The sequence below is a fragment of the Stegostoma tigrinum genome, chromosome 8 (genome assembly GCF_030684315.1).
Source record: "Stegostoma tigrinum isolate sSteTig4 chromosome 8, sSteTig4.hap1, whole genome shotgun sequence".
In the NCBI taxonomy this organism is placed as follows: domain Eukaryota; kingdom Metazoa; phylum Chordata; class Chondrichthyes; order Orectolobiformes; family Stegostomatidae; genus Stegostoma; species Stegostoma tigrinum.
In genome coordinates, this window is record NC_081361.1 from 26,258,728 (window position 1) to 26,272,012 (window position 13,285).

Below are 13,285 nucleotides of genomic sequence, written 5' to 3' on the forward strand. Positions count from 1 at the left end.
GAGCTGGATGAACACAGCAGGCCAAGTAGCATCAGAGGAGTGGGAAGGCTGACGTTTTGGGCCTAGACCATTCCTCAGAAATGGAGGAGGGGAAGGGGATGTGAAATAAATAGGGAGAGAGAAGGAGATTGATAGAAGATGGATAGAAGAGAGGATGGACGGAGAGGAGACAGAATGGTCAAAGAGGCAGGGGTGGAGCCTATGAAGGTGAGTGTAGGTGGGGAGGTAGGGAGGAGATAAGTCAGTCCAGGGACGATGGACAGATGAAGGGAGCAGGATGAGTTTAGGAGGTAGGAGACGACAGTGGGACCTGAGGTGGGAGGAGGGAATAGGTGGGAGGAAGGACAGGTTAGGGAGGTGGGGACAGGTTGGGCTGGCTTTGGGATGCGGTGGTGGGAGGGGAGATTTTGAAGCTTGTGAAATCCTCATTGATACCATTGGGCTGCAGAGTTCCCAAGCAGAATATGAGTGGCTGTTCCTGCAACCTTCGAGTGGCATAGTTGTGGCACTGCAGGAGGGCCAGGGTTATCTGCGGAATGGGGAAGGGAAGTTGAAGTGGTTCGCGACTTGGACATGCAGTTGATTCATGTGAACCGAGCGAAGGTGTTCTGCAAAGTGGTCCCCAAGCCTCTGCTTGTTTTCCCCGATGTAGAAGGGGCCACAATGGGAACAGCGGATGCAGTATACTGCATTAGCAGATGTGCAGGTGACCAAAGCCTTCTTGTTGGCCTGGGATTGGGGTGAGGGGGATGTGGAGGGGCAGGTGTAGTACTTGCTGCCATTGCAGGGAAAAGTGCCAAGTAAGGTGGGGCTGGAGGGGAGTGTGGAGTGGATAAGGGAGTTGTGGAGAGAGTGGTCGCTCCGGAAAGCAAATAACGGGAGGAGGGAAACTGACTTTGGTGGTGGGATCGGATTTCAGATTGTGGAAGCATCGGAGGCTGATGCGTTGGATTCAATGGAGTGGTATGTGAGGATGAGCATGATTCTGTGTTGGTTACTCTTGCAGGGAGAGGTTGTGAGGGATCAGTTGTGGGAAATGTGGGAGACTCAGTCGAGGGCATTGTGAAAAGGGCTTTCCCCAGGGACCACTCTCTCCCTGACTGCCAAGTTACTGATTTAGAGCATCCGCAGTCTCTTCGGGGTTTTTATTTTCAAAACTTGATTGGGAGAGGCTATTTGTAGGTAAAGATTGGGAAGCAGGATTCCTTTCAAAAAGAGGATAATTTGAGACCAGAGACAGTTTGTTCAGGTTCATGTGAAGGGTCAGGCTATTCGTTGCCGGGTATGCTGAATGGCGAGAGAAATTGAAGAGATAACAAGGTGTTGAGCTGGATGAACACGGCAGGCCAAGATGCATCAGAGGAGCAGGGAAGCTGATGTTTTGTGTCTGGACCCATCTTCAGAATGAGGCAGTGTAAAGGGATTCTGAAAAAAAAATAGAGAGATGGGGAGGCGGAAGGATAGGGGAGCAGATAGATGGAGAGGAGATGGGCAGGTCAAAGAGGTGGGGATGGAGCCGGTAAATGTGAGTGCAGGTGGGGAGTGAGGGTGAGGGTCAGTCAGTCCAGGGAAGACAGACAGGTCAAGGAGGCGGGGATGAGGCTGGGAGGTAGGAGGTGGCGGTGAGGATTGAGGTGCGAGGAATGGATAGGTGGGAGAAAGGAGGGACAGGTTAGTGTGACAAGGACAAACTGGACTGGTTTTGGGATGCGGTCGGGAGTGGGGAAGTTTTGAAGCTTGTGAACTCCACTTTAATATCACTGGGCTGCAGGTTTCCCAACTGAAATATGAGGTACTGCTCCTGCAACCTTCGGGTGGCATCATTGTGGCAATGGAGGAGGCCCAGGATGGACATGTTGGCCAAGGAGTGGTAGGGGGACGTGAAGTGGTTCGCGACTGGGAGGTGCAGTTGTTTGTCCCAAACGGAGTGTAGGTGATCCACAAAGCTATGTCCATGCCTCCACTTGGTTTCCCCATTGTAGAGGAGTCCACAAAGCGAAATTAAAGGTCTGGTTCAGAAACACGAGGTATACGTCACGTTGAGACAGCTGGGACTGAGTGAATCCTTAGAGAAGCAGAAGGGCAGTCAGTGTATATTTAAGAGGGAAGCCAGGAGTGCAAAGTAGGGACATGGAATAGCTTCGGCAAGTAAAGTTCAGGACAACCCAAAGAGATTCTACAACTACATTAAGGGCAAAAGAGTAACGAGGGAGAGAATAAGGTGCTGTAAATATCCACATGGCCAATTGTGTGTGAAACCGCAGGAGACGGGTGAGATTCGAAATGAATATTTCACATCAGTATTTACTGTGGAGAAGGACATGGAAGCTAGGAAACTTGGGGAAATAAATAGTGATGCCCTGATAACAGTTCATATTACAGAGGAGGTGCTGGAGGTTTTAAAATGCATAAAAGTGGATAAGTTCCTGGGAACTGAGCAGGTGTAGCCCAGAGGGAGGGCAGCAATTATTGGGCCCTTTGCTGAGGCATTGGTATCATTGAAAGTCATGTGTGAGGTGCCAGGAGACTGGAGGTTGACTAACGCGATGCCATTTTTTGAGAAATGTGGTAAGAAAAAGCCAAGGAACTATAGACCAGTGGGCCTGACTCCAGTGGCAGATAAGTTATTGGAGGGGATCCTGAGGGATAGGATTTACATGCATTTCTGAAGGCAACTGGTGAGCGTGGCTTTGTGTGTGAGAAATTGTCTCTCCTGAGTTGTTCAAGATATTCTTTCAGACCTCAGGTAGAAGGCTGTTGAAGGCAGAGCAATGGATGTTGTTTATATGAACTTCACTCAGGCTTTCGACAATGTGCTGCATGGGTAGACTGTGAAAGAAGGTTAGATTCCGTGGAATACAGGGACAACCAGCAATTTAGGTACAAAATTGGCTCAAAAGTAGGAGACAGGTTGATGGTGGGGGGTTCCTTTCTGGACTGAAGGCCTGTGACCAGCGGTGTACTGCAAGGTTTTGGTGCTGGCTCCTGTGCTTTTTATCATTTATGTAAATGATTTGAGTGTGAACATAATAGATATGGCTAGTAGATATGTAGATGACACCAAAATTGGAGATGTAGTAGACAGCAAAAAATGTTACCTTCGAGTATAACAGGACATTGATCAGATTGGCCAGTGGGCCAAGGAGTGGGGAATGGAGTTTATTTTAAATAAAGGAGAGGTGCTGCATTTTGAAAAGTCGAATCAGCACCGGACTTAACGGGAAGGTCCTGGGGAGTGTTGCAGAATAAAGAGACGTTGGGGTGCAGGTGCATAGTTCTTTGAAAGTGGTGTGGCAGATCGATAGGATAGTGAAGAGGGTGTTCAGTGTGCTTGCATTTATTGCTCATTGCATTGAGCCTAGGAGTTGTGAGGTCATGTTATGGCTGTACGGGGCCTTAGTTCAGCCACTCTTGGAATACTGTATTCAGTTCTGGTCTCCCTGCTATATGAAAGATGTTGTGAAACTTGAGAGGATTCAGAACGGTTTCACAAGGATGTTGCCAGGTTTGGGGGTTTGAGCCACAGGGAGAGGCTGGGGCTATTTTCCATGGATTGTCAAAGACTGAGTGGAGAGGTTTAAAAAAATGTTCAGCATTTGTGGGGTCAATAGCCAATGTCTTTTTGCCCACGGTAGGGCAGTTGAATACGAGAGTGCATAGGTTGAGGGGGAGAGGAGAAGGTTTTGAAAGGGACCTCAAGGGCAATGTTTTCACACAGAAGGTGGTGCATATATCGACCAAGCTGTCAACGGAAGTGGTGGAAGTAGGTACAATAACATTTAAAAGGAATTTGGATGGGGATACAAATAGAAAGGGTTCAGATGGACATGGGCCAAATGCTGACAAATTGGACCAGATCAGTTTAGGGTGTTTGGCCAGCGTGGACAATTGGACCAAAGGGTCTGTTTCTGTGCTGTACAGCTCTATGACTCCATGAGTACCAGAGACCCTTAAACATCAGAATACATTCCTCCTCACGTCAGTTTTAACCTGAGGAGTAGGATCCGTCCACTCTGTCCATTTCTTTCCTATTGCTTCCTCCTTTTTTTTGCTTCTTTCTTCTTGGTGATGTCCAGAATGCCCGGCTTCAGTGCAGGCCTAGTGAAGTTATCTCTCAGCTGACGTGCTCTCAGCATGGTCTTCTGGCCTTGAGGTGATTCCAAAGCAGTGTCCTCGAGAGATTCAAAGTGTAGCCTGCCACGGTTGGGAGTTGAGGATCAGACTGGAGGTTAGGTGCCAGAATGAATTGAGTTACAAGAACTGACATTCTGAACTTTTTGTTTGTATTTTAAAATGTGTTTCTCTGATTTATCATGGTGAACTTTTTCTTTATTTTTCCAATTGATTCCTATGATCTATAATCCTGCTCTTTATTTATTCTTCAAATTGATTCCGATGATCTTCAGTTTCATTTTTGTAAAAATTTTCCTGACCAACAATTTGTGCTTAAGAATCTTAACCTGGCTACCTCTATACATAAGTTGGCCCAAGATGTGACATTTGAGTACGTGTGACAATAAAACTAATTCTAAGATTCAGTTTGAAAATGGCACCCTTTATTTGGAGACTATACTCTATGGTCCTCGACTCTCCCATGAAGGAAACATCCTTTCAGCATTTAGCCTGTCAAGCCTCTTAAGCATTCTGTACGATTCAACAAGATCACATCCTTCTATATATCACAACCCACTCAGCCTTTGCTCAGAAGGTAATCCCACCGCACTGGAGGTCATCGAGTGAATCTTCTTTGTGCTGCCTCCCGTAAAATGATATCTTTTAAATAAGGGGACAAAAACTGCTGACATTGTGAAAATATGGTCTCACCAGCACTTAGTACAGTTGCTGTAAGACACCCCAACTTCCTTGAAATAAGGGCCAACAAGTCTTTGTATATACCTGCTGCATCTGTGTGCTACCTTCTTGTGTTTTGTGCACAAGTACCTCAATTGCCTTTGTTGCACATTTCTGCTGCTCTTCACCATTTGAATACAACAGCTCTTTTGTTTGTCCTTCCAAAATTAACAACATTGTATTTTCTCACATTAAATTCCAATGGCTTTTTGTCTGCTCAGATGTCAATATCTCTTTGTGAACTCTTTGTGTCCCTCTCGCAACCAGCCTTTTCACTTATTTTTATTTTTTTCTGCAAATTCTGCCCCGGTCATTATATTTCCTTGCTCTAAGTGATTTATGTATGTTGGAACAATTGTGGTCCCAGCACCGATCCCTGTGAAAATCCACTGGCCACAGGTCACCAAGTTGAAAACGAACCTCCAATCACTGCTCACTATTTCCTAGCTGTTAGCCAATTGTCCATCCATGTTAACATGTCACCTCCAACACCATGGACTTTGATCTGAAGACTTCACCTTTTGTGAGGTACCTTGTTGAACGCTGACTCAAAGTCCAAATACAACACATGTCCTGGCTCCTCCCTAATTGCTCTGGTTGAGCAATCTTTAAAAAAATAAGAGTCAGAGATGATTTCTCTTTCATGGAGCCTTGATGACTCTGTTTAAGTTGAGTACGATCTTCCAAATGCACTATTATTATTTCCTTAATGATTGATCCCAATACTTTTTCAACATTAAATGTTTGGCCTAAAGTTACCTGCTGGTCTGGTCCCCTGTGCATCCTTTAAATACCTTTCAGCCCCTTTGACACACATACACACACACATCTCACAATATAACAATTCAAAATAAATTTATTACAAATCTGAACATTAAATAACATGAAATTTGAATCTGAAACATATGTAATAGCACTGGCAATAGTAAACAATCTATTAATTCTTGTGGTTGTCCTTTGTTAAAAAAAAAATCAATGGTTTTTTTAAAAATCCAGAATACTTAAAACGACTCAACCAACAAAGATTTGTGGGCTGAAGACACTGTAGACCGAGCCACACATTTCAGCTAAGTGCTCATCACTGCACCAATGGTTTGGATAAATGGTCAATGAGTTTGTTTGTTTCCCCCAAAATGGCTTGAACTTTAGAAATGTGTATCCTCTCACAGACACTCTCTCATTGTTTCATTCACAGTCTCACAGTTATACACACAGACTCTCTCACACAGAGTCACATCCAGATAATCTCTCACAGACTCACACTTCCATTTAGCCTCTCCCTCACAGGCTCACTCATCCAGTCTCACTCACTCAATTTCTCTCTCGCTCTCTCACACACACTCTCAGTCAGTCACACTCATACTTCACAAAGCCACACTCACACTCACTCAGGTTCACTCACACAAATGGACTCATTCACACACATGGACTCACTCTGACACCCCACAATTTCACAAGCACAGTCTCATCCAGTCTCAGTCTGACACACACAGACACAGACACACAGATACACACACGCACACACAACCTCACAATTTCATTCACACACAACCTCTCTGTGACCTTCACTCACACACATTCTCACTCACACTCACGTTCTCACTCACACACACGGTCTCACTCACACAATCTCACTCAGGTGCTGCGGTCAGAGATTACACAGTATGCAGCTGGAGGAACACAGCAGATAAGGCTGTAACAGAGGTGCAGGAGTGTCAACGTTTTGGGTTGGGACCCTTCATCAGGACTGGGGAGGTGGAAGGGAGCTGGGAAATAGAGGGAGTAGGGGTGGGGTTGGAGGAAGGTAGGTGGGATGGTGATAGGTGGATGCAGGTAGGGGTAGTGGGGATTGGTCAATGGGAAGGGTGGTGCGGATAGGTGGGAGAGCAAATGGACAGGTTGTGTCAGGTGAAGGAGGTGGGGATGAGAGGGAGGATTGGACATGGGATGAGGCCAGGGTTGGGGAGGTTTGAGACTGGTGACTTCGGTGTTCAGGCCATTGGGCTCTGGGCTTGTGAGGTGGAATATGAGGTGTTGTTCCTCCAGTTGGTGTGTGGCATCACTGTGGTGGAAGTCGCAGAGAATGATATGCTGGATGTGAAGGTTGGTGGGGTGGCATGTGAGGACCAGGGGGATTATTTCTTTATTTTAGCTGGGGTGACAGGTTTGAGGACAGAAGTGTGAAAAATGCAACAGATGCAGTTTAAGGTGTTGTGAACCAACAGAGGCAGGTTGTTGCAGTCCTTGAAGTAGGAAACATACTTCAACAAATGTACATTCCCACTCTGTTGATCCAACATGCCTTCAACCACAGATCTTGTATTTCCCATACTTCTGCCCTCAAAACACCTCCCCGCAATAAATATAAGGGCAGAGTGCCCCTGGTTCTCACATACCACCATTCCAAACTCCGCACCCAGCGTACCATTCTCCACCACTTCTGACAGCTACAATTCGATCCCACCACCAAAGAGATAATTCACTCCCCACCCCTTTTTGCCTTTCGTAGGGACTGCTCGGCCCGCGACTCCGTCAGCTGCTCCACACTGTCCATTTACACCACCGCTGAGCCCTGGCATCTTTCCACGCAAACACAGGAGGCGCTACACCTGCCCGTACACTACCCCGACTCACCTCCGTCCAAGGCCAAAGGCAAGCTTTCCAAATCTGACTGGGATTCACTTGTATATCCTTCAACCTGGTCGACTGTCTCCACTGCTCCCGATCATACCTCCACTGCAATGGTGAGACCAAGTGCTGGCTCGGGGACTGATTCAAGGAACATCTGTGCTCTGTACACGACAAACAACAAACACCTTCCAGTTTTCAACCATTTCTCACTCCCACTTCCTGGGTGACATATGCATCCAGGGCTTGGTCCAATGACAAGGATCACAACTACACCCCTCCATTGATTGAAAACTCCTTCACCTGCATCTCTTGCATTTCTCTCCTCAAACCACCTCCCCTCAATAATAATAAGGACAGAGACCCCTGGTCTTCACAGACCAATCCACCAACCTCCACATGCAGCGTATCAGTCTCCGCCACGACCGCCATGTGCGATCTGACTCCAACAGCATAGAGATATTTATCCCCCCACCATTGTCTGCCTTTCGTAGCGATCGCACACTCTGTGACACCCTCATCCGCTCCACACTTCCCATTTTGGGGGCACTGTTGTTTGTCTTTTTTATAAATGACCTGGATGAGGGATGGGTTCGTAAATTTGCAGATGAGACAAAAGTCGGTGGAGTTGTGGATCATGCGAAAGGATGTTGCAGGTTACAGAGGGACATAGATAGGCTGCAGAGCTGGGCTGAGAGTTGGCAAATGGAGTTGAATGCAGAAATCTGTGAGGTGATTCACTTTGGAAGGAGTAACAGGAATACAGAGCAGTAGGCTAATGGTAAGAGTCTTGGTAGTGTGGATGAGCAGAGAGATCTCGGTGTCCATGGACATAAATCCCTGAAGGTTGCCACCCAGGTTGATAGGTTGGTTAAGAAGGCATACGGTGCCTTAGGTTTTATTGGTAGAGGGATTGAGTTTCGGAGCCATGAGGTCATGTTGCAGCTGCACAAATCTCCGGTGTGACCACACTTGGACTATTGCACACAGTTCTGGTCGCCGCATTATTAGGAAGGATGTGGAAGCATTAGAACAGGTGCAGAGGAGATTTACCAGGATGTTGACTGGTAGGGAGCGAAGGTCTTTATGAGGAAAGGCTGAGGGACTTGAGGCTGTTTTTTGTTGGAGTGAAGAAGTTTAAGATGAGACCTCATAGAGACATACAAGACCATTAAAGGATTAGATACGTTGGACGGTGAGAGCCTTTTTCCTCGGATGGAGATAGCTAGCACAAGGGGGCATTGCTTTAAATTGAGGGGTGACAGATAGAGGACAGATATCAGAGGTAGATTCTTTACTCAGAGTAGTAAGGGCGTGAAATGCCCTGCCTGCAACAGTACTAGCCTTGCCAAGTTTAAGGGCATTTAAATGGTTGTTGGATAAACATAGAGATAATAGTGGAATAGTGTCGATTAGATGGGCTTCAGTTTGGTTTCACAGGTCGGCGCAACATCGAGGGCTAAACGGCCTGTACTGTACTATAGTGTTCTATGTTCTATGTTCTAACCCCACCACCCGCAGCCTATTCCTCTGCAACTGCAGGAAGTGCTACACTGACCCTACGACTCCCCCTTCATGGCCATCCAAGGCAAATTTTACATGTCCAATTGGGGTTCACCTGTACATCCTACAACCTGGCCTACTGTATCCATTGTTCCCAACATGGCGACCTCAACATCAGTGAAACCAAGTGCAGACTCGGAGACCAATTCATGGAGCACCTGCCCTCTGTTCATAACAAATGCAACAGCTCCTGGTTTCAAAGCATTTTAACTCCACCTCCCACTCCCTGGATGACATCTCCATCCTGGGCCTCCTCCGATGTCACAATGATGCCACCCGCAAACTGGAGGAGCAGCACCTCATATTCCACATCAGGAGCCTACAGCTTTGTGGCCTAAGCATGGAAATCACCAGTTTTAAAACCTCTCCACCACCCTGCCTCATACCATGTCCAACCCTCCATCTCATGCCTGCCTCCTTGACCTGACACAACTTGTCCATCTTCTCTCTCACATATTGCTCTGCCCTTCCCACTGACCAGTCCCCACTACCCCTAGCTGCACTCACCTATCACCATCGCACCTGACTTTCCCCAGCCACACCCCTCCTCTCCCTCTTTATTTCCCGGCTCCCTTCTCCCTCCCTAGTCGTGAGGAAGGATCGACTCTCCTGTCCACTTATGTTGCCTAACCTGTGAGCTTCGTTCAGCTCCACACTGTACTGACTCACTCTGAGTTCACACAATCTCACTCTCACATATAGACTCACACAGTCTCACTCACACAAATGCACGTTCAGTCACATACAAATTCCTAGTCTCTCACACATGATCTAAATCTGACTCTCTCTCACACACACACACAAACACCCACACACACTCACACAGTCTCACTCTGACTGCACACAGTCACATGCACTCACACTCATACAATCTCACTCACTCTCTCACTGACTTGACACAATCTCGCTCACACTCATGGTCTGACTCACACTCTCACAGTCTCACTCTCAGTCTCACTCACACACAGTCTCACTCCCACTCACTCACACACATGGCTTCATCTTCATCTCACTGACTTCACACAGTCTCACTCTCAGACACACACTTACACAGTCTCACTCAGTCAAACACATATCTCACTCAACTACAAACTCCACGTCTCTCTCACACAGTCTCACTCTCTCACTCGCAGTCTCACTCACAGCCTACTCTGCTACTCCCATTTTCACAGTCTCACTCACACACTCAGTCTCAGTCACAATCTGACTCTGACTTCACACAATGTCACTCACCCAAACACTCACACATTCTCACTCACACAAACTCAGTCTCGCTCACACACAACCTCTCGGTCTCATTCATACACAAACTCTCATTCTCACTCACACATCGTCTCAGACTGGCTCTCACTCACAGATTGCTTTTTCAAAACCAACCAATCAAAACATGTTTGTCATGTTTATGGAAGACAGGTCACAGGATTCAATTATCCAGCCTTTAACCAAAATTTGCTGTTGTGCGAGATGTTATAAAAGGCAGAGAGAAGCACTTTACTCGAAAATCCAAAGTTCATGTCATCCAGGTTGTCTGAAGGCAATCACTGTTTCCAAATTGCCCTATAATTTGAAGTAGAATACTGTCAAGGTCATTTATTCAGATATAGCAGGGTTTTGAACATTAAACAAGAGGTTTTAGATACAATTGAGACAATATGAAACCGTGTGTTCCTTACAGCTAAAACTTCCAGAAACATGAAGATCTTCTTCTGGTGAAACCTGGTATTGTCATGCTCGGAGGCCTATATGTGTACCGATTCCTCAGGATGAAATTATAATTTACGGTTTTATTCATTGCATAATACACATTTGCATTTTGCGGAAGTACGAGCACTGAAAAAAACAGAGGAAAAGCACATTATTATTCACATATGCTTTCATAATATTGATTGTACAGCATCAAACACAGAAAGTTGCAGTGTGATCAATGCAAAAACACTGAGAAAAGCAATCATTTCCTTCAGCATTGAATCGGAATCTTCAAGCTAACACCACTGGGGACACCGAAAACAAACACAAGTCACTGATCCAGCGTATGACCATTTTCTGAGGGCAATGATAGATGCACAATAAAAGCCAGCTTTGTCAGTGACTCTTGCAGCCAGTGGATTGATTTTTTTTTTCTCAGAAAATTGACAGGAATTGCATGCTGCAGATGCATTGGGACTCTTTATCCTAATAAGACATCCTGTTGAACAGAGTCTGGATCGCATGTTTTAAACCACAGCAGAATGAATCCTCTGAGTCCTCTTTTCTACTGCAGAACAATGTTATATCAATGTGAATAATTCTGGGCTCATTGCCACAACCAACTCCAGATGTGTAACCTTCACTCAATACGGCTTTAAGAGTGGTGGGCATGTGGAATGTGCCTTTGGCAGTGATAGTGGAGTGAGATACTTTCGAGACTTTGAAGCGGCCCTTGGGTAGGCCCGTAGAGGATAGTAAAAAGTACAGCGTGCAGGATAGATTGATCCTAGTGGGATAATAGCTCGGCACAACATGGTGGGCCACAAGGCCTGTACTGTGCTGTACTGTTCTATGTTCTATGTGAAGTGGTTCTGAAGAAGGGCTGCTGGACCCAAAACATTCACTCTGATTTCTCTCTACAAGTGCTGCCACACCTGCTATGTTTTTCCTGCACTTCTGCTCTCCAGTATTTGCAGTTCTTGGAGATTTTTTTGGCTTTAGGGCAATCAGATGAAATTCGGTACACCGAATAATTCTATTAGGTGCAAATATTAGCTGTTTACTGGCTTTACATTCATCAGAGATGAATCCTGCTGAACATAGTTGGATGTGTTCAATTATACAAATTGAAATATCTTCAGCATTTTGGTGAAATCAGTGGGAAATATCAATCCCCTTGCAGCTGTTATGATATTCAGAAATAGATTTGGACTAAATTGATGCAAATTCCACTGCTCACCTTTCTTTGATTCGATGATCTGCGCAAGATCATAATCCTGAGGACGGTCGGTTTCAAATCCGAGCACGGCCATTGCTTTCGTGAAGATGTCCGATACCCGGTCTTGGTTAGTCACCTAAATAAAACAATATTCACTTTTCATTCATGCATTCGACACACACACACAAACAAATGAAATTTGTCAAAGCTCAATTTCCAAACGGTTGAAAAACATAGCTGTTTTCACTCAGAAGACCAATTGGGACATTACACTGAAAGCTGTAAAAGTTACGTGAAGAAAATTAAGACTGGTAGGGCCGTTATTGTAAAACATGCCTTCGATGCTCCATAACCCATAGACTGTGATCAGTAAATGCTGCAATGTGAATAGCAACAGATTCCAGTGCTCAGGTTTACCTACACAGTCAGTTTGAAGTCAGTAAGTAGTTATGAAAGTAGTAATTTAAATAAGCCACTTCCATCCCCTCCCACCCAAAACCCCAATACCATTTGCCTGCTTTTAACATTTATTGTCAACACAGAAAATGGCTCAATGGTTGTTCACAAAATCTGAAATTTCCTAACACTGTGCTTATATGTATAAAATGGTTCATAAAATTGCTTTACAGTTTGAGATATTTAGCAATTTATGATTTGAAGACAGTGCAAATATTTCACATTCAATCAATTGTGAATTGCACAGGAATAATATTGGTTGGGCAGGACATTGAAAAGACCAATTTTTTGGAGAAATTGTCTGTTTTTGTTTAATTCTATCTTATATTTGGCGCTCACGTCTCTCAGCTCAAGTTTGAGCAATGAACTGTAAGATGAAATGCACGAGCTGATTTGCTGTTTCTCCTGGACAACCACAATGTTTTCTGGTTGACTAGACTCATGCTTAATTTCACTTTAATTGCACCGTAGTTCATGGCGAAAAAAAAAATTACTTTGCCAGCCACACAAAGCAAAGATCATAATAAATATATTAACGAACAACAAATTTGAAAATTACCACAGAAGTTGTGGAATTAACTTCCTGAGGAAGTGTCAGATATAGGCAGAATAACAATAGGTAAAAGACATTTGGATAAGTACTGAAATAGGAAAGGTTAGAAGGGATATTTTGCGCTGTATGTCTCGACAACTCAAAGTGGTAGAGTCAACTATGACACAATTAGAGGTTATGTTAACTAACATCCCGTAAATTGATCTTTTTCGAATAACTAATGTCTTTTCCACTCCGTTTGTGCAGGCTGGAAACAATTAATCACTGATTTTAGTGATTCATTGGCGATGCACTGGGTTTTCTAAAATATGTTTCATAAAGTAGCACAC